The sequence below is a fragment of the Pteropus medius genome, unplaced genomic scaffold (assembly GCF_902729225.1).
Source record: "Pteropus medius unplaced genomic scaffold, Ma_sr-lr_union100, whole genome shotgun sequence".
Classification (NCBI taxonomy): domain Eukaryota; kingdom Metazoa; phylum Chordata; class Mammalia; order Chiroptera; family Pteropodidae; genus Pteropus; species Pteropus medius.
In genome coordinates, this window is record NW_024340849.1 from 43,135,224 (window position 1) to 43,158,725 (window position 23,502).

The 23,502-nt window shown below is 35.0% G+C and overlaps 1 protein-coding gene across 2 annotated transcripts in view; it reads right to left on the bottom strand.

Moving 5' to 3' along the window:
* DLGAP1 (DLG associated protein 1) overlaps positions 1–23,502 on the bottom strand; it is a 790,600-nt gene that overhangs the window by 391,786 nt on the left and 375,312 nt on the right. The window contains exons 5-6 of one of the 2 annotated variants that reach the window (XM_039845322.1): positions 5,990–7,255; positions 4,068–4,108 (exon numbers count right to left, since the gene is read on the bottom strand). The exons of the other annotated variant lie outside the window; for it this stretch is intronic. The gene's annotated coding sequence lies outside the window, so the exon portion shown is untranslated. The remainder of the gene's footprint in view (positions 1–4,067; positions 4,109–5,989; positions 7,256–23,502) is intronic. 2 annotated transcript variants of the gene reach the window in all.

Here is a 23,502-nt window from a genome sequence, read left to right on the forward strand (position 1 = left end):
CAAACACTTCTCTCCCTTTCTTCTCGATGCGATATGTAATATTTCTTTTAATTCCATTTTAAACTCTCTTAGGAATATATGCCTAATATATGCCTCTTATTCTTCTAGTAAGAGGTCTCAAATGCACAGACCTGACTCATGTCAAACTCTCAATAAACACCAACTATTAATTATAAGTTATTAATAATATATCAATGTTATTAGCACATAAATGATATTAATATATATGATAATTATATAATTAAGATATAATGAATACAATTAATTATATTATAAGCAAATAAAACATTATGCCACTTATAGTCTGTGGCACTCATATGTTGTCATTAGTGATTACTTTTCATTAATGATTTTGGAGGTATATAACTTTCCTATAAGACTTTACTCCTCACGGCTGGGACCTTTGTCTTATTTTTTATTTTTTATTTCGCATAGAACAATGCTTGGCATACAATAAGTACTCTGTAAATATTCTCTGTTCAATGAAAATAAATGTAGGACTTCTTAGGAAGACTCATGTGTGTTTTCATAGATAAATTGATAAACCTGAAGGACGAACTTATTTTTCAATAGTCCTTTTTTTCATAAACGCAAAACATCTGTTTTTGAATCTTAGGGAGACTTTTCTTTTTTTTTTTACATTTTTGCAGGCTTGAAGAATAGTTGTGCTCCATAAATATCCCAGCATGAGTCATTTGCTTAACCAAACAGCTGCTTACTCATTAGCCAAATGCTCTTCATTTTAAGTCACACGCTTAAATGAATTTTCTCCCATGCCTCTCTCCTTCCCCCAAGAAATAATTTTCTGTAATACTAAAGAGCTCTCTGTAGCCTTTGACATGGGAAATCTAAACTTTGTAAAGTCGCAAGAAGCCATCCTAGCTCAAATTAATAAGCTATTTTTACATGCTTTGATTGTCCCTCTAACTCACACAAGGCTTCACATCTCACTCCCACTTCTCCCCATATATCTCTGGAACATCCTCTTTTTCCCATTCAAATTCAGCCCACTAGTTCTCCCATTTAGGGCACCCTGCAGGTCTTTGCCTTTTCTTCCCCCTCCTGTCGCCACCACCTGCCCATTATGTAGTAGGTAGTCTGTGTCAAGAACCACTAGAAGTCTTTTGTTTAAATAAGTGCAAGGGAATAACAAGTATTTTTGTATACTCTCTTGTAAAGATGAAGCTACAGATCAACTCCTACAATTAGTAGCTTTCAGCTATCACTTTGGATTCATCAACTTATTTTTGAAGGATAAAGGCAAAGCAATCATTTGCAATTTCTCTCTCTCAGACAATTACTGTTCAACTGTCTGCAATGACCTGGGTTTAAGAATTTTATTTCAATTTAACAATACTTCTTTATCACAGACATGCTCTTTTATGGCAATGGATATTTGGTTCGCATTATACTTTACCACCTAAGAGAGGTGATTCACACTTTTACCTTCTTTAAAAATGGTGAAAATCATCAGTAGTTCTTTTTTGGGGGAAGAAAATTAATGCCTAAATGTTTTGGAGGAGGCCAGAGGAGAACAGAACTTTATTTCTAGAAAGACCAAATGAGAGGAAATAGATACAATTTTCCAGTTTCCATTTATAGTATAGCTGTTCTCAGCAGGATTCCAATCTGATGTGAGGTTTTTCCCAGGCTGCAGAGGACATCTCAAACACCCAGAGATGACATTGAGTTGTTATGCATTTAATGACTATACACTGTTGAAAATCATCATTTGTTAAAATCACTTTTATACCATTGTCCTGAGCCCCCTGGCTCCCCAGACCTTCCACTGTGACAGCCTGTCTCTCACAAAAATGCCCTATAATTTACCAACTAATGAGTTAACGCTTGACGCCAGAGGGACCAACAGCACCAGTCCGTCTACCAGCTAGGCAGAGCTATTCTAGTTGGTGACTAAATATCTTGAGTATTGCCCTGCAAAGAGCATTTGTTTCCAGGTAGATTAGGTATTAGGAATTTTCTGGAAAGCAACCCAAATCTGCTAGCTCTGAGAATAAGGGTTTCTGGAAAGCAATTTGAATGTGCTAGCTTTACCTCCCTAATTTGTTTTCCTCATCTATAAAATGGTGGGGTGTTTTAGCTTAGTTTTTGGACTGTGTTCCAGAGTTGACTCAAGGGGAGACTGCTGCTGATGAAGATCTGGGCCCTACTTCACTAAGAGAGGCTCCTCTTTATCTGGCTTACTCACTGGGGTCCCCCCTACCTTTTTGTTTGCAGAAAGAATTTTGAAAAATGAATTTTGCTGCTAAAAAAAGGTTGAAAATCACTGACTTAAATGAACGCGAAGCTTTCATCCCATTTTAAAATTCTGAAATTTAATTATGAACATAATTATAAAAAATTATATCTACATAACAATAGTAAGTGCTTCTATTGGGTCTACTCTGTGCCAGGCACTGTTCCAAGTGACTTACGCATTTAAACTCAATCCATAGGACAACACTATGAGCTAGTATTATAATTATTATAATAATTATTAAAGTCTAAAAGGAGGATGCTCAGATATATTTACACTTCTATAATTTCATTAGATACATTCGAGGTCATAATTTATTCAAAAGTAATAATTCTATGATGACTATTTAATTATATATTATGATATTGTCTTTCTTACATGCCATAATTATAGATTTCTAGACATATTTTTAAGAACATTCATCTTAACTCTTGAGTTTCAGTGGCTAACAGAGTAGCAACTGTGCATGTACTTTCTCTATGACTCTTACCGTTTATTTCTTCACTTTCGACCAAGACCTGGAAATCGATTTTTGATCACAGTTCAAGGACATGGATCCAGATAGCTCTAAACATGCTTGAGAATTTCCTGAACACCAGTTCTTGACTCTCACTACGTAAATGAACAACTAGATGCAAATCTGAGCATGAAATTTCCTCATCACTGTCCTTTCCACATGGGTTTATGGAAGAAACCTCGGACTCCCTGTCCACCCCACCCACCCTCCATTGTAGGGCCTTGGGTGCTCAGGTCCTTGGGTGCTCAGCATTTTCTGGTGCTTCTCTCTCTCATCAAAATATGTTTCTGGTGGGGACAGAGGGGTCTGGCTGTTGTTCTTCTTATCAGGGAGGCTTTGGTCTATGCTGGCAGACAGTTCTGTCTTTTCTGAGTCCAGCAGAGGTGGGGAATGAAAACTAAAGCTGAAGAGGATGAGAAAGAGGTTACAGTGACTCCTGTGTTTTTTACAAAGTGGCAGAGCACATGGGAGAGGAACTGCAATGATTCCTGTAGTCACTGTGAGTAGGAATTGAGCCCATGAACAACTGGATGTTAGTGGAAGAGAACAAAGGCATGCTATCACTGGAGTTGTCCACACGGAGGCTGTAGGATAGCTTGCCTAGTATAATAAATGAATTCAACAGGATGTGTGGATGGACCAGCTGGGCTTTATGTCATATTAACCATCCACCCGAGACTTTAGCTATTCCGTCCTACTGATCCCAAAAGTATACTTTGACTTATTATAGCCCTGACTTTAGGTTAAAAAGCTCATTTTTTGAATCTTTAAATTATCGCTTCATTCTGAGATTTATGATTTTTGCCCGATATCTTGCTCAGGCTTTCACAATATTCAAATGATTCTTATACATTTGTATGTGTATATATCCCTCTTTATTTTTGGTGGTGGCAGCGAGTAGGGTAGAGTTGAAAAGAAGGGTGGCGAGATGCTGTTGTCTTATGTCAGGAGGCAAAGCCTTAAGCTGGTGAGGAAGTTCTGTCAGGGCAATTTCCAGCACTGGCCAGTGGGAGTCGTGGAAATGTGGGATTGAGGTGTTCTGGAAATCACATCACAGAGGCAGCGGGCTGTCTGCCTACTCCTACAGTCAGTGTGCTTGGAAGCCCCAGAGCCCTGTGGGATCTCTTTTGGAGACCTGTAGCTTGAGCAGCCTGGAGATCCAGGGAGATACTTTCTCTCTGGCATTGCCCTGCTCCCTTCTCCCACAGCTATGACTGAATGGGGCTGAGGTAGCTAAAACTACAGTGTATGTTTCAGCACATTCCTGCTTTAATATGTTAATATCACACTTACCCTCCAGATGAGGGCGTTAATATCTTGTTCTACCCCTTTCCCTACAAAAAGAAAAATGCATTACACTGTATTACATTTAAAATGCAACAACTGTAGACTTTTTCAGTACAGTTGTTGATTATCTCATAACTAATCACTTTAACTTAATTTTATTTTGTCTTGCCTTGACATACTTTCTATATGGAAGATCAGGGAAAAATGCATTTCTTTGTGACATTTCTAAAAATGACAAATGAAAGAGATTTTATCTCTGGAGATTGGGCTTCTACATTTCAGAATACTCTTCTCCCCAATGGCTAATCCGATTGGATTACTTCCAGAATAAACATACTTCCAGAATAAACAGGATAAATCTAGCTTAATTAGGCAGTGCATGTAGAAAAATCCTTTTACAAATTGCAATTTTTTTTCTGTATGCCTTAAAAATGTTCATTAAAAAGTTCTTACTTTATGTGTTTACTTCTTTGAATTAGTTTCCCCTATTTTAAGGCTTAAAAAATCTTTTTTTTCTTTAGAACATCCTTGGCCAGGCAACTCTTTTGCAAAGTAGGGAAATCTGGTGGCCCTGCTTGCTCCTTTGAACCAAGTTACAGATTTTTTTTTTAAAGGCACAGATCTGTTAGCTTTTTCATCATTATTTTTCAAAAAATAAAAATGCACATAAAAGCTACCTATTTTAATTAGGTCTCATTGTTAGTAACCTGTATAACCTGGAAAAAAAAACTGAAGTATAAATGTTGACATTGATAAATACACAAACATTTATAAAATAAATAAAAATTTCCTTGTCATAACCATCAAGATTTATCTCTGAGAGACCTTAAAGATATGTAAAAGGTGTGAGAAAATGTGCCCTGGTAGTTCACAAGAGAATCCAGCAATATTAAATCTACCCCAATGCAGGTAACAGAATCCAGTTTTTTAAATTTTGCTCAGAATGGTTAAGAAGATAATCAAGTCAGTTTTGTGACTGGATTGCATATAGGAAGGCTGCAAAAGATCACAAAATAGCTTCACCCTTGGCAAAAATGTACAAACCCATTCCATTTGTTCACATTTATTCAGCAGCAAGTAGACAAAGAGACAAAGCTTATTTGTAGAAAGCCCATACATGCAGGACCTACTCATTTCAACCCTTTGAATTGAGGCCCCTTGCCCATGGAATTCTGACTGATACAGTGAGACTAAAAATAGTCCAAACCTGAGAGAAAGTATGGAGAGTTGAAATTTCTAGTTGCAAAAAGCTTAGATGATTGCCACTGTATGGAAGAGGAGGGCCCATTTATTGTCTATAAAATCCCAAGACAAATAGGCTATAGAAATTCCAGGTACAATTTAAAAGCCAAAAAGCTCTGAAGAAATGAATCAGAATCAACTAGGATTAATTATATTAATCATGCACTTTTATAATCACCTGAACCACCTGCTGCTAAATTATATATTCCAAACAGACTTTCAACAATTGTTCAAAACTAAATTATGTGAACTCTCTAGAAAGATTTATTAAAATTCAAGTAAGTCAATCCCACAATTCAGAATATAGCTCATATAATACTTATAGATTTTAATATTCTAAAAGAAAAAGAAAAAAATTGACTTGTTACTTGAATATTAGAAAATTCACCTCATATTAAAAGGTATTAGAACTTAGCAGTCTGCTTGTTCTGCATCTTACACGTAAATGTTTACCTTATTATGATATAGTAACCATCTGTAGACTATGCCCAATACTCTGCAAACTGTACCATAAAGTCACTGCTCACAAGAAATAGACAAAAATAAATTTAGAAAATATAAAAAGGTTTTATAGTGTTTTGTTCTTTAGTTTTGGCCTTATTCTTTTTGTAGGTAGTGAATGGCATTATGGGTTAACAATTACACTGATCTTAGTCAAAAGGCTGTGAAACAATAGGGCTAATTACCTAATTTTGTTGACTTGGAATTCAACTGAGTTGGACTGAATTGAGGATGTCATCAAAAGATTGTCACCAAACTAAAGGGCTCATGGTTTCAGCAAAGCGTCTCTTCCTGGAGGTTGTGATTAATATGCATACATGGTCCATATAACGTCAGAAAAGAAAGGCCAATTTCTTTGTTGCTTTGACCTCATTTAACACATTAGTGGTTGGTAATTTGATTTGAGCTGTCCTTTCCAATCCTCATGAGATCTTCGTGCTAACAGCACTGCCCCCTAGTGTTCTCTCGCTTTGGTGCAATGTGCCTAAAAGAAAATTTCAAGATTTATTTTCAATATATATATATTCTGTATTTATCAGTGTATTGCTATGTGAGTGTGTAAGATATCTTTCGGTGGATTAGACATTTTATCATATTTATTTGTCCTGATAAAAGATTAGAGCTTGCTAAACTTGCATAATTTTTTTTTCATAAAAGTAAAAATAGAAGTTTAGATACCATTACATAATTTCTGATTTAATGAACTGAGAGAAAAATCAACCAATACTTTTGGGTGCCTATTATGTTAGGTATGTGAGAAATGTCATTGAAGTTGAAGTCTGAGTAAACTTAATTTAATATCTAACTTTTAAAGTTTCTGACATTTTACAAATGTATTTATCAGTTTAATCTCTAATTTGGGGAAAGTTGCAGAGGGAATGGAGAGGATTTAAAAAATTTTACATGTATAATTTGGCTTTGTGTTATATTTTAATCAAGAAAATTATTTTAAAATAAGTTCATTTTCTTGAGAGGTAGGAATGCTATTTGGAGCTTTAGAACATAGTGAATTTTAAACAAAGGCTTTCTAATAATATGGAAATAATAACTGTATATATCTGATAAACTGAGATAACAAAATTTTCAGATTATTTAAAAATTGAAAATTTCAGGAGGGATAAGTTGTGTATCAGGGTTTTCCATCATGCAGTTCATATACGACTGGTGATAAATTATTTTAGGCAATGTAAAGAGATACATTTTTAACTATGTACTTGTTTTTAAGAGCAACAGTGAAAATGTAACTAAAATATCAAATCCATGATTTCATAGATATTAATATTTAGAACTACCTTATTCATGAATTACAATGCTCAGGCACATACATTTTGAGTAACTTTGACTCATTAAAATAGATTAGAAATATAAATTTCAGTGCTTCTGAAATCCTGGATTTTGCTGTTTCCATTCTTCTGGTGTCATTTGACATGTTCCTCCGTTCAAAGTATTTCCTGTAAGATGTAGTTACAATTAGAGCAGTGCTGTCCAAATAGAAATTTAACATTACCCATAAATAGAATTTAAAATTTTATGACATTTAAAAAAAGAAAAAGAAATAGTTGAAATTAGTTTTAATCATGTAATTTTTAATCTAATATATCCAAACATTGTTTTAGCATGTAATCAATATTGAAAATTATTTAGGTAGTTTACATTCTTTTTTCATACTATGTTTTTGCGATCTAGTGCATATACTACACTTATAGCACATCTCAGTTTGGCCTAGCCACATTTCAAATGCTCAATAGCCACATGTAGCTAGTATTGAATAGAATAGACCTAGGGATGTCATCAAATTGAAGTTCAGTTTTTGGCAAAATATCCCATGAGTGGTTGTATACCTCCATGTAGAAGCACATTTGGTGGGGTGTTTTGTTTTTTTTTTTGTGATAAGGGCAGTCATTGATTACCATTGTCTAGATCTAATAATTCATTAAAGATGGTAAAATGGTGACATTGGGATTTTAAAATTCCTTCTTCATTTATTCAATGGAATAATTCTACAAGAAGAAATATCTTTTCATCAACTACTTTACTTGGAATAGTTTATATAAGGAAAGCAGTACAAATATTGATCTCTTCCCTTTATTTGCTAGTTTGTAAGGTAATAATTTTGGTTTCCTCGCATTTTTAAGGATGATCAATAGTATTTTATTTTAAGATTCTTTAGGAATTCATAAACTTTAACTAATTGGATGTGTTTCAGTCTATTGCAGTTACTATATTTATTATTGTTCAAAATTTCTCACATTTGGCTGCTGGGAGCCTCTTTAATTTGATATTAGCATTCTGATCTCACCAAAGCAGTCTTTGATATTCTGGGATCAACTCGTACATTTCCTGCTGCAGACCTATTATCACCTATTTCTTCAAAGAGTTCTTTATTCCTTTTAATGTGAAATGGTATGTGGAGACCATGACCTCAGCACTGTTTCTAAGTCTTTTCAGAGGACAAAGCTAAGAATCATTTAATTTAATAAAATAATATGCATCATGAAGTAATGATATTTCCTATTGAAATTCAACAGTGGAAGATTTATTTTTACTGTGTATCTTTTTCCCATGTCAAATATTCAGGTTTTTAATGACATGATTATAATCACTCATTTGCTTTATCCATATATACACACAACGGCCTCAGAATAAATATTAAGACTATCCTCCCAACAAAATAGTTAAAAAAACAGATTAAGCTTTGCAGTTGTTTTTACCCTTATGATAACGTTTCACTCAGGACAAATAAATCCCTGTTTTAAAGTCACATAGAATAGTCCTTTTAGGATTGTTATGCCACCTACTGGATACACAGGCTCAGTTGTCTCATTTTGCTTTTGATGTTTGTGGATTGCTTTATTTATATTTAATTTTGTTTTATAATTATAATCATGCAAGGTTTTACATGACTCTAAAGTCAAATTTACAAAACAAATCTAGTTTCTATCCCTATCCCCTCTGTCTTATTTTCTTCCTCTATATTTAGGTAATTATTTTTAAATGTTGTAATTTATCCTTTCATTAATATGTTAACATACACATATATAAATATATAAAATTTATATATATATTATATTTTTTATTCCCCTCCCCTTTATTAGATAAATGGTAGCATAATTTGCAGACTTTTCTCACTATGAAATAATAATATACATATTATTCCAAGTGGAAAAAAGTATATATATGTAAAATAATATATAATATTATTATAAAACAGTAGTCCCTTTTATCCATGGGGGATAGGTTCCAAGACCATATATAAACTGTTTTTTCCTATACATACATACCTGTGATAAGCTTAATTTTATAAATTAGGCACAGTAAGAGATTAACAACAATAAGTAATAACAAAATAAAACAATTATAATAATATACTGTAATCAGATATGTGAATGGCTTTGTAGCCATGAAGTAAAATAAAGGTTACTTGAACACAAGCACTGATACTGTGGCGGTCGATCTGATCACTGCAACAGCTACTAGGTGACTAGCAGGCAGGGAAGCATGCACAGTGTGGAGATGCTGGACAAAGGATGATTCACATCTTGGGTGGGAAGGAGCCGGAAGGCAAGAGATTTTATCACGCTACTCAGAAAGGTGTGCAATTTAAAATTTATTTCTGGAATTTTCCATTTAATATTTTGGGACTCTGGTTGAACACAGGGAACAGAAACTGTGGAGAGTGAAACTGTGGATAAAGGGGACTACCGTGTGTGTGTGTGTGTGTGTGCGTGTGTGTGTGTGTGTTAACCTGGAGGACTGGATTTGCTTTGTTAGGCAATTTGAAAATCCTTTTTTTAAAAAAGGTGAATTAAGCCCTTTTAGATTTAATAAGATCTAAATATTTGACATATTAATAGATAAAATGACGCATATTAAAATTTTTAAGAGTTTTTCTGAACAAAAATTGATTCTAATTGGGCAGCACCAAACTGGAAGAGTCTGGGAGTGCTTTACCAACAAGGGCTTGGGGAGGGACTTTTACAGAGAAAAGATGGAAGCAAAGTAAGGGAGTTATTGACTGGCTAGTGCACAAAGCCTGGTTAGTTGTTTATGATTGCTTGTCCTTAGGTTCCAATTTTGTAACTTTGTGGCATTTACAGGCTTAAATTTTGTTTTTACATAGGCCACCATTCATTAGAGCCACCTCAGTCTAATGACCTCCTTGTTTAATTAATTTAACAGACACCAGTATTGTCATGTTTATGTTACATATATTTCCATATATATGTACAGAAAGTGAAAAAAAAACCCACAAAACATTAGAAATGTTTAGGCAATTTGTCATTGCCATGAATTCCAAGTGTGCAATTTTGTATTTTACAAAGTATTGGCCTGCCACTGACCGAAAGATAAAACTGGTCCTTCATTACAGACAGTTTGAAAAGCACTGCTCTGTGTTACTTGCTTGCTCTGTTTCTTTGGCATATCTTTTTGTACTTGGTGTGTATTTCTTCTTCTGATGCCTTTTTATTAATGTCTTTATATGAGTTTCTATTATATGATTCATGTTTTTTCAATATCTGTGTATGACACCTTTAATCTCTTTTTTAGGACTTTCTCATAATATCCTACTATAAGTAAAATTGAAATTAGCTAGTAATTCCTTCTTCACTCTGTCCCCCATTTTCCAGAATCTCCTTTCAACTAATACCTCTTCCTCCCCTTGATATCGTTGAGACAATCAGACAGCTTATTCTACTTCTCATATTCTTTTTCAAATCTAATCCCCTTCATTTTTAGACAGTTAAGTGTACATAAAGCAAATGGCCATTATGTTTTGTATCTTCTCTCTTACAACCTACAGGTACTCCAAGTTATACAATTAAATATGTATTTAATGTTTACTACCAGTTCTATTATTGATATCTCTTTAATCGTTTTGGTTGTCTGAAGCTTGGTCTCCAGTATATTCCCCAGGAAAGGTTCCTAGGAACTATATTCCCTGAGTTCTTACATGTGATTAAGGTACTGTGACCATTACATTTAAAGATCAGTGTAGTTGGATATAAAATCGTTTTAGTTTATGTTTGCTTTTATTGTAATTCTTAAATGTTACCCCATTGTCTTTTGTCATAAAGCAGGCTATAGAAAATTCTGATGGCAACATCATTTTCTTTCTTTGATAAGGGATTTTGACCATTTAATTTGGAGCCAAAGGGATTTTTTCTTTTTATAAGATCAATAATTTTACTAGACTATGTTTAGGTATAGTCCATTCTGGGAAAATTTTGCTAGGTATGTCCTTTCAATTGTAGTGCAAGTCTTTATTTTGGAAAAGTATTCTTGAATTATAACTGATAATATTTGCTCTCTTTCATTACATTGATTCCTTTTTTAGAGACTTCTAGTATAGGTATCTTGGATTTCCTTTCCCTATTGTCTATGTATTTTTCTCATGTATAGTCATGCATTGCGTAATAAACAGTGTTTCAGTCAATGACGGACCACATATACGTTTGTGGTTCCAAAAGAGTATAAGGTAGCTGAAAAAGTCCCATCACCCAGAGATGTAACATCATAGCACAATGCATTACTCATGTATTTGTGGTGATTCTGATATAAACGAACCTACTACACTGCCAGTTGTATAAAACTATAGAACATACAATTATGTGCAGTATGTAATACTTGATAATGATGATGCTACTGCCTTATTCACTATATTATTTCCTATTATTTCTACTAATATAAAAAAAATGTTTGCTGTGAAACAGTATGCTGTATTATTTTGGAAGAAGTCTCATGTATCTTGTACTTACTATGTCTCTTGCTTGCACTATTTTCTCTTTTGCTTGATTTAATCTCACGTAGTTTTACACAGTAACATGCGGTAACCTAGGAGCATTAGGCTATATCATATAGCCTAGGTGTGTGGTAGGCTATACCATCTTGATTTGTGTAAGTCACTTTGTGATGTTTGCACAAGAAATTACTTAATGAAGCATTTCTCAGAATGTATCCTCATCACTAAAGCATCGTTAAATGTATCACTGTATACAGTTGGCCCTCCATATTTGCATGTTCTGCATCCCTGGGTTCCATATCTGCAGCTTCAACTAACTGTGGATTGAAAATATTTTTTAAAAAACGTTATGTTACTGATGTGTACTAAGTAGTTAGGTCTACGATGGTTGCATATGTACCGAACATGTACAGATTTTTTTTCTTGTCATTATTCCTTAAACAATATAATAACAATTTACATAGCATTTACATTGTATTAGACATAAGTAATCTAGAGATAATTCAAAGTATACAGGAGGATGCATGTAGGTTATATGCAAATACTACTCCATTTTATACAAGGGGCTTGAGTATTCTTGAATTTTGGTATACAAGGGAGTGGTCCTGAAACCAATTCTTTGTAGATACAGAGGAATGACTAAATATTCTTTATCTTTTTATTTTTAAAATATTCGTTTTTTTTTTCTTAAGGCATTTTCTACAGTGTTCATTCACTGTTTTATTTGTTCTTATTTAGTCTGAAATTTTCTTTCATTTCTAATATTTTCCTAAATTCTACAAACTCCATTTTCAAGTTTGTGTTTTCTCCAGTTAGATTCTTTTTTAGTTTTTCTAATTATTGGTTAGGCTGTTCTTTCAAAGCTTCTATTGTTTGTTTCAAATTTTTAGTTCGATTTGAAATATTAGATTGTAATTTTTTCATTTTGTCTGTCTTTCTGTCATGCTTTTATTATCTGTAGAGACATTATTGTATTTCTTTGCCATTTTTCCTTATAATAGCTTTGACCACCTTTATTTCTTTACTAATGTTTCAGTGACATGAATTTTCTTGTACTCTTAAAAGGGAAGGGTGGGTCAGGATAGCTCTCCAGCATCACAGCTCTAGAGCTCCCACATCTACTGTTTTTGGAAGTCTTTATAATTATGGCCTTATTATGTCTGATTCTTCGCTGGCTCTTTACCCTCCCTTATTTTTATCTAGATCTTCTCTTTCCTATGTCTCTTTTGACCCTGTTGTTTCTTTCCTGCTCAATTTGGATTCCATCCCTAGCAGTTTCTCTGCAATGTGGGGGCTTTCTCTTGGAGTGGGCATCAGCTATGTCTGTTAAGGGTCTCTCTTAAGGGTCCAAGGAGCCCCGGCTGACCTTACCAAGGTTCTCTTGAGTTTACCCACTAATCGGAGCCAGCAAGACCTTACGGCCTCTCAGGGCCATCAGAAGCCCTTTTGTATTTTTTCTGTTTCCTCTAACATGCTTGCTGATATCATGCAGATCTTAATATCACCAGTAATTTATTCCAACCCACACATATTTGAGGTTCACAGGGATGTGTTTTCCCACTGCTTTATTGCAGATGTTGTCTGTGGGGTTTGCCTTTTGCCATCCTACTTGCTCTGTTTCTATGGGGGTGATTTGGAGAGGTGAAAATATGATGGTGCCTTGTTGCCATTTTCCAGATTATTTTTAAATAGCCAAACTTTTAGTCTTTTTGACTTTTACTTTCTTAGTAAGCATCTATATGCCTATGTCTATGTTAACAGTTTTCTGCTCCACTGTATTGTTTAATCATCCTGGTCGAAGTTATATCCATGCATGTTAATACTTGAACCCACAATAGTGAATATCTCCACAGTTCAGGACTCTATCTACCTCTCCTCTCCCCAGCCTGTGAAGGATTTATGAGCAGCTCATTCTCACAACTGTCCTGAGTGTCCTGGATGCTGACACTGAGGCTCACAGAGCATGATTTTCCTTCTGTAGTACCCCTGCGTAATCACCAGGCTATGGGATGGTCATACACATCTTTTTCCTTTCCTCCCCCAACAAGGGTATTTGCACTGATTCTTAAACAGGATGGTAGATGATGAGGCTTAGAGAAGCATGACTCCAATGGGAAAATAGAAAAAGGAGGAGGACATAAACAGAAAGGAAGCAGTAGTTTGATAAAAAAAACTTCTCAAGGGATTCTAATAGTCCTCTCACAGGGTTGTATTTGGAATCTCTGCTCTTGGTGGTGGAGAGGGAGAGGGTGCCATAATAATTGGCCCTGGGTCCAGACCACATGGGCAGAAGAATGGGAAGAGAATGACTCCTAAGACCTGAGGGAAAAAAAGACAATGGCCCAAGGACCTAATTTGGCAGTTCCCATTTTCTTCAGGCAGCTAAACGAAGTGAATTTATCTTCAAGGCATTTAAAGTTATCCCTGCTTAATGTTCAGCTTAGAAACTCTTCCAAATCTAAATAGAAAATGAAATTTTTTCATTTTACAGATAAAAATGGGCTCAAATAGGCATTGAATGACACATTTTGAAAGAGGTGGCATTTTGTGTGAAAATATTTTATCAAAGACAAACTGATGCTATCAAATCATTGCTGTTTTAATAGAGGGATAGAATACAGCAAGGCAGAGAGGTTGGGGAAGGGGACATCCCAGAAATGAAGAAAACTCCCAAAAAGAGAACAAGGAGCAGCAAGCAGACATTGGAGGTGGTCATTAGCTCTGCCATTTTAGTAAATGTGTTTTTAATAATTTGTGCACAGAAAAATAAAGGTCCTGTGTGGGTGCATTAATTGTCTGTATAGATGCCAAGGCTGGTACTGCCTCCAGTTCTAGGAAGGAAGACCATCAGGTATTCAGTAATGGACTCCAAGGTAGAGGAGGGCCAAAGAACTCACAGCCTGACCAGAGTCCTGGTAGATGATTGAAAAGCTTAATAACTTGGAGTATTCAGAGTAAATTCTGAGGAATTCACAGAAGCTACAGTTTCCAGGAAATATTAGTAACTTAAGGTAATATCATAATTAAACAACGAATTCAGATGTATGGTTCATATGTAAGTAAATAGACTTTCCTTCTGTAAGCAAGACTTGTCATGTTGACTTCAGAGGGAGAGGTAGCTTTATATTTCTGAGCTGCTTATGTTTTCTTTCAGAAGCTCTTTCTTCCATAATTAAGGAAAGATCACAGGACTTGAGGTAATTGAAACTCAACTCTCTTTTCTATGGCATTAACATTTTTTGAAATTTTTTTTTTTTGTTTCTTGTATATGACGGATAGTATAGGTGGATTAAGTACTGAAAAGCTGCTAGGATGACTTCCCTCCTCCTCTGTATAATCCCTCTTTTCTTTCCTTCTTGCCTTGTTAATTAAGCTGTTCTAAACAGAAGAAGAGTATGTTAACATTATCTGGTCCTACCCCCAGTCAATGTTATTGTTATGGTTTTAGTTCTGAAATATACATGAATTAGACTACCAGAATCTTCCCTTATCCATATTGTGGGAAAATAAGGAAAACCATATGAGTCAGAAAAGGAAAAATAGTGAGTCATTTAAAAGGGAGTACCTCAAGTCTATTAATTTTGGCGACACAGTACATAATAACAAAGGTATGAAAGATTTTCAGCTTTCACCAAAATAACCTATATAAAATCACTAAGAAATCAATCTATAAATAATGTGGCACATTCTTAAAGTTAAAAGGTTTATGTGGGGCTTGGAACTAGGTGGCAAACTGATTTCTCATTGTACACTGGCCTTTTCCCTCGGGCATTTCTTTCTACATTATGCTTCTCCAAAAAGTTAGTCAGGAGTTTACTCAACAAGCTGTGTGTGTGTGTGTGTGTGTGTGTGTGTGTGTGTGTGTGTGTGTGTGTGTGTTGTTGTTGTTGGTTGTTGTTGTTGTTGTTGTTGTGTGGAATGTGCTGGACTGGGAAGCATAGTGGGAAGCTTAGAGTTTGCTTTGAAATTTAGACACATTCCCTATAACCTAATCCCTTCTATTTTAATTAAGGATGTCTGTGGTTTAAAGGCCCCATTCTTTCCACATTGCTTCTCTATCTAACTTATTGTTCTTAGTGTCTTTGTCATTCACTCAGAAATACTCTGGAGCAGATACTAGGCCCTTGGTAGACTTGGTGGATCCCAGAACAGATTTAGCTTGTTAGAAGTATAATGCATATTTTAATTGCCTGGGCACATATAAATTCAACAGGAGAGAGTGATGGAAACTTATGAAAACTTAGGAGCCCTACAATTTTCCCTTGTATACTAAATAGAGTTTTCAAATGTTTGAATCTCCATTATCATGTCTATTTACTTAAACCGAGTAAATCTAAAACCGAATTCACAATTTTTCCTCTAAACATTTATCCTTCTGAATTTCCATATTGTGTTTTGGTGATACCATGTTTTGCAGCCCTCCAGTTTTCCAGATTTTCTTCATATATATACTCAACAAAAATCTATCCTGTTCTCATATTGTGTGAGTTGAGATACCGAGTGCTCTGGGGTGGGGCTGTGAATGTCAGGGTGTCCTCTGAAGTTTACAATTCAGTGGACTCCTATTTGCATACTGTCTTTCTCCTGCCCATTTCCTCATGACTGTCAGTACACCTTTGTGTTTCATTTCTTCCTTTACATCTCTACTTAGCCATTTGGACAGCTATCCCCCTTCATCATGCTTGGTCCATAGCAATCAACTGCTTACTGGCTTCTCTGAAACTTAAAGCCTCTATAATCCAGTTTCCAATATCTGACCTGTTCCAGAAGTTCTCGACCCTGGTTGTGCATCAAGAACCATTGGTAACTTTATTTGGACAGTTTGTTTTTAACACAGACATCCAGGAACCACCTATAGAGTGGGTGATTCAGTAAAGTTCCCTTTGGGGTTTCTGATGTGCTGCCAGGTTTGAACAACTAACTTAGTCTCTTACTGATCACCTATCTAAGCATTCACCTTGTTTAGGTGAAACAGATCTGCAACCACACTTTTTCAAAAATGTCACACATACCCCTTCCTCATAGTCTTTATTCCACTCAGCAGCTAGTGTTTCTCTTATGAAAGCCCTAAATTCTTGCTCTAAGGCCTAAGGACAAAAGCCGTGTTAATTTTTGAAGAGGGAAAGTCTTTCCTTCCCTATGAATGCCTGGTCCAGATTAAATCCTACCCACTCCTTAAAGTCTTCATACTTTTTTAGGGTTTACTTTTAAAGTCTTCTGCAGCCTCTGCCTTATCTGAACAACTGAGCTCATAACTGAATCAGTTCCCTTGTTATTTCATTTTCTATTACTTTTTTTTTGGATATTCTCGATTTTTCTCAATTATCTTGAATATTCATTGGGAATAAGAGTTACCTTGTAACTTCTTGTTCCTCAGCACATCACACTGTGCAGAGTGCATTATAGATTCTCCCCATGCTCTGAGCCCAATAGGAAGTTAAATTCCTTTATATTTTGAATCTCTCCTCTTCTTCCATCTAATTTCTCTTACCGATTCATGAAAGTATCTGATTTTAAGGACTCTTGTGACTAGATTGGGTCCACCTAGGTAATCCAGAATGACCTCTATAGTTTTAAAGTCAATTGATTTTAGGAACCTTAATTTCATCTACAATCTTTACTATTCCATTTTGCCATATTACATGTTACAAGTTCACAAGTTCTGGGAATTAAAACTTGGATACCTCTGGATAGCTATTATTTACCTTCTGTATCCATAATCATAAAGATAATGATCAAAACCTTAAATCCTAAAATAATCAGTCCTAAATCTAAGTCACAGCAGAACGATGTCTGCTACCACTTATTGAGCAGTCACTCTCGATAAGGAATTGTTCTTTACATATACGAACTCAATTCAACCTTATTTGGTTGGTGGTATTTTTATTAAGGGGTGCTAATTTTAAATTCCATTTTATAAAGAGAAAATTCAATTAATGTTGTGGATCCTGAGCTAGTGAATGTTAGAGCCAGGATTCAACCTAGTAGGCTGGCACCATAGTTTGTATGTGTTTAACCCCCACACCGCATGCTTCCTCATAAAAGTAATCCAGGAGTTAGGAGTTGTGAGTCTCTCCATAGAATTTCCTTTAAAGTCAAGGTCTTTTGGTAATCCCTATTTAATAGGACTGCACTATTAATAACTAAAATCCATTTTACAATTTGCAAAGCACATTCATGTTATTTTATTTAATTCTCCAAATAACCAAGGAATGTGTTATGAATATTCTTATTTTATAGATTAAAAAAAAAAACAGGCTTGTACAGGTTAAGTGGCTTCTCAAGGCAACACAGCTAATAGCTATAGTAGGAGCAGGGTAGGATCTACAAGCTGGGCTCTGTGGCTCAGAATTCCAGCATGATGTTAGTGGAATAGGCATGGCTTTGGGGTTATCAGATGTGTGGTCTTCAAGCCTGTGATTTGGAAGGCAATGAACACAGGGGCCAGATCCAGTTCTGCTGTAGAGACCATTATGTGGCATCATTCAGAGTGGTCTGGGGGGGAGGGTAGCAGCCCCTGCCTCCAGCTGTGCTTGTGCCCTTTCCCCCCTCACCATACCACCAGGCTGTTCTCTTCTCAGTCCATCTTCCTTCTGCCAGAATTAATTCTTCTAAAACAATTGTATAGTGACAGAACCTCACTTAGGAGCCTGCAATGATCTCCAGTGACTACTAAAGATAATGAACAATTCTAAAGTGCTGCCCAAGGCCCTTTAAAATCTGGGTCCCATCTTTTGTTTCTGCATAATCTCTGGTCATTTCTTCTGAAGCTGCAGATGTTCCTATCACTCAAGTACTTCTCTGAGACTGTATCTTGCTTCTCTCACATTGTGTGGCCTTATGGTACTACACATAGAATGCCTCGCCCCTTTCTTCATCCTGAGAAGCCTCACTCATCTTTTAGGGCTGGTTCACATATAATCTCCGAATAATGCCCTCTCTGAGCTTCTAGACAAGAGACAATTGTTCACTCCTCTGTGAGACTGTAGTTCTTAACTCTTACTGATTTTGCCGTTATCCTCTGTGCCTCTGTCCATTTCATGAGAGATGACTGTGAGAGGCTTGAGGCCAAGAAATGTTACCTGACTCACCTGTGTGATTACTAATCCTTTTTACCCCACATTTAATGCCTAATGATGCCAAGTAAATTCTTGATACATGGTTGAAAGAGAAAATAGAACTCTTGAGGATGAGCCAGCTTCTGCACCTTGTTTGCCTTCTAGGGCCAGAGCAGAATTAATTGTGTTTAAAAAGACAGATAATAAGTTATTCCAATTTTCTGTTATAGGAGGTTCAAGAAGCACTTGAACTTCTAGCTTCTCTTCTCCCCATAGAAATGACCCTTATTTCTTCAGTAACAGTCTCCCTTCCACCCTCATGAAAACTACTCTACTCCTACCAGCTAATATAAAGTTAATTTGGTTCCTTGATAGGAACAGAGGTGCACTTTAAGCATGCTACTCCATCTGTGGATCTTTACTTTGTTGAATTTTCGCAGTCCCAGCTATGGGAGTAGTTGTAATAGTACTAATCATTAATATCCTAACTTAACACTCTTAAATTACACATTCATGAAAATATCAGTGCTTGGTCCCCCCGTCCCCTGTTTTTTTTTTTAATTGAGATATAATTGACATATAACATTAGATTAGTTTCAGGTGTATAACATAATGATTTGATATTTATATATAGTGAGAAATGATCACTGCAATCAGTCTAATTAACAATCATCACCACATAGCTACAATTTTTTTTTTTGTGATGAGAACTTTTAAGAGCTACTCTTTAACAACTATCAAATATACAACGCGGTATATTATTAACTACAGTAGCGATGCTGTACATTACATCCCCATGATCTATTTATTTTATAACTGGAAGTTTCTACCTTTTGACCCCTTCACCTATTTTACCCACTCTGTGGCCTCTGGCAACCACGAAAAAAAACACACTGTGTGTTTTTTTTATTTTATTTTACATATAAGTAAGATCATACAATATATTTGCTTTTCTCTGACTTTTTTTCACTTAGCATAATGCTCTCAAGGTCCATTCATGTTGTTGCAAATGGCAAGATTCCTTTCTTTTTTATGACTGTATAACATTCGACTGTATGTATATATCACATTTTCTTTATCCTTTCATCCATCAGTGGACACTAAGGTTGTTTCCATGTCATGGCTATTGTAAATAATGCTGCAATGAACACGAGGGTGCAGATATCTTTCCTATTTAGTGTTTTCATTTCCTCCAGATAAATACCTAGAGTGGAACTGCAAGGTTAGGTGGTGCTAACTCTATTTTTAATTTACTAAGGAAATTCCATATTATTTTCCATAATGGCTGTAGCAATTTATATTCCCATCAATAGTGCACGTGTTCCCTTTTCTTCACATCTTCACCAACACTTGTTATTTCTTGTCTTTTTTGATAATAGCCATTCTAACAAGTGTGAGGTGATATCTCACCATGGTGTTCATTTGTATTTCCCTGGATTAGGGACGTTGAGCACCTTTTCATGTACCTGTTGGGCATCTGTATGTCTTCTTTAGAAAAAAAATGTCTTTTCAGATCATCTGCTCATTTTTTAATTGGATTTTTTTTTTTTTTTTTTTTGCTATTGAATTATATGAGTTCTTTATATATTTTGGGTATCGACGCAGTATCGGATATATTTGCAAATATATTTTCCCATTACAAACATTTACCTTCTTATTTTCTTGATGGTTTCTTTGCTGTGTAGAAGCTTTTTAGTTTGATGTATTTCCACTTATTTATTTTTGCTTTTGGTATCAAATCCAAAAAATCAACTCCAAGAACAATTTCAAGGAGCTAAACACCTGTTTTCTTCTAGGAGTTTTAAGGTTCGAGGTCTTATGTTCAACTCTTTAAACAGTTTTGAGTTGATTTTTTGTGTATGGTGTAAGATAGTGGTCCAGATTCATTACTTGCTTGTAGCTGTCCAGTTTTCCCAATAAAATTTATTGAAGTAAATGTCTTTCCATTGTTGTATAGTCTTAGCTCCTTTGTTGTAAATGAATTGGCCATATATATTGTGTAGGTTATTTTTAAGCTTTCTATTCTGTTCTATTGATGTGTATGCCTGTTTTATGCCAATACCATACAGTTTCATTCACTATCACTTTGTAATATAGTTTGAAATCAGGGAGCAATGATACCTCCAGCTTTGTTCTTCTTTCTCAAAGTTGCTTTAGCTACTTAGTGTCTTTTGTGGTTCCATACAAATTTTAGGATCATTTATTCTATTTCTATAAAAATTGCCATTGAAATTTTGATAAGGATTGCCCTGACTCTGTAATTTGCTTTGGGTAGTATGGACATTTTCACAATATTAATTCTTCCGATCTATGAGCACAGAATATCTTTCTATTTATATGTGTATTCAATTTCTTTTATTAGTGTGCTACATATTTCATTTTGTAGGTCTTTCACCTCTTTGGTTAAATTTGTTCCTAGGTATTTTATTCTATTTGATTAATTATAAATGAGATTATTAATTTCTCATTCTGTGGTTCATTATTAGTATATAGAAATGAAACAGATTTCTACATATTGATTTTATATACTACAACTTTACTGAAATCATTTATTCTAACTGCTTTTTGGTGGAGTGTTCAGGGTTTTCTATATATCATGTCATCTGCAAATAGTGAGTTGTACTTCTCCCTTTCCAATTTGTATGTCTTTTTCTTTCCTAATTGCTCTGGCTAGGACTTCCAATACTATGTTTAATAAAAGTGGTGAGGGTGGACTTCCTTGTCTTGTTCCTAATCTTAAAGAAAAAACTGTTTGCTTTTCATCGTTGAGTATGATGTTACCTGTGGGCTTGTCATATGTGGCCTTAATTATATTGGGGTATGTTATCTCTATGCCCACTTTGTTGAGAGTTTTTATCAAAGATAGATATTGAATTGTGGCAAATGATTTTTCTGCCTCTATGGAGACGACTATATGATTTTTATCTTTTATTTGGTTTATGTGATGTATCATGTTGATTGATTTTCAGTTGTTAAACCATTCTTGCACTCCTGGAATAACTCCCACTTGATCATGATATATGATTCTTTTAATGTATTTTGAATTTGGTTTGCTGATATTTTTTGAAGATTTTCATATCTATGTTCATCAGGGATACTGGCTTCTAATTTTTTTCTCTTATGCTGTCCTTGCTTGGTTTTGGTATTAAGGTAATTCTGATCTTGTAAAATTAGTTTGGAAGTTTTCCATCCTCTTGTATTTTTTGAAAGAGTTTGAAAAGAATTGGTATTAATTCTTTGGTAGAATTCACCAGAATAGTCATCTGGTTCTGAACTTTTCTTTGTTGGGAGGTTTTTGATTATCAATTCAATCTCCTTACTAGTAATCAGTCTGTTTGATTTTCTATTTCTTCATGTCTAAGTCTTGATAGGTTACACGTTTCTAGGAATTTAACCATTTCTTCTAGGTTGTCTGATTTGTTGGTGTATAATTGTTCAGAGTAGTCTCGCAATTTTTCAAATTTCTGTGGTATCAGCTGTAACATCTTCTCTCACTTCTGATTTTATTTGAGTCCTCTTTTTTTTTTTCTGGGTGAATCTAGCTAAATATTTGTCAGTTTTGTTTACTTAAAAAAAAAAACTCCTGTTACTTTTATTGATCTATTGTCTTTTTCATCTCTATGTCATTGATTTTCACTCTGAACATTTTTCCTTCTTTCTACTAACTTTGAGCTCTTTTCTTCTTCTAGTTCCTTGAGGTGTAAAGTTAGGCTATTTATTTAAGATTTCTTGTTTCTTGATCTAGGCATTTATCACCATGGACTTCCTTCTTAGAAGTGTTTTTGCTGCATCCCGTAAGTTTTGGTATGTTGAATTTCCATGTCCATAGTCCATAGGCATATTTTAATGTCTTTTGATTTCTCTTTTGACCAGTTTTCACTAGCATGTTGTTTAGTCTTCAGACATTTGTGAATTTTCCAGTTTTCTTTCTGTAATTGATTTCTAGTTTCATATCATCATAGTTGGAGAAGATGATATAATTTTAATCTTCTTAAATTTATTAAGAATTTTTTTTTGGTCTAACATGCAATATATCCTGAGGAATGTTCTATGTATTCTGTTGCTTTTCAATAGAATGATCCATATGTATCTGTTAAAGTCATCAAATTGAATTTGTTATTCAATTTGAGGCCGATGTTTCCTTATTGATTTCCTTTATGAATGATCTATACATTGATGAAAGTGGGGTATTAAAGTCCCCTACTATTATTGTATACTATCGATTTTTTTATTAGATATGTTAATATTTATTAGGTAAATTACTTATCTCTATTTCATTAAGAGTTCCTCTCCCTAGAGGTTTTATCTTGTTCTTTCGTTTGAAACATATTCTTTTGTTTCTTCATTTTGCTTGACTCTCTGTATTGATTTTAATGCCTTGAACAGCCGACTCTTCCAGTCTTGAAGGAGTGGCCTTGTGTGTGAATAAATCGTACTGTTCAACCCTGCCCTTGCTTTTGGTTGTCTCTTAAACATTTGTCATTATACAAACAGCTTAATTTTAGTGGTTCCCAGTAGTTGAGGATATGCCAAGACCTGTTAGTGTTCTAAAGTGAAGCATCTCAGTCAGCTCTTACGTTCAGGCTAATTGGAAGCCAGCCTTGTAGTGTTTAAAGTATGAAAATATATCTCTTTCAGGAGAAGACTGGCAGAGGGGTGTTTCTGTCTGCTTTCCCTACACCAATTCCTGCAGTGATAGCCAGTTAAGAAACTGTTACTTTCTTTGTTACCATCCCATTGAATCCATAAACACAAGCCCCACTGGACTCCCATGCCAGGCTATCAAGGAATGTATCCCTTTGTGTCTAGACAAGAGCTGGGGCACTGGCTTTTTTTCTTGGAGACACCAGTGAATTGGGATATGGTGGAGAAAGAGCATGAAGATGGCACCTGCTTGCTT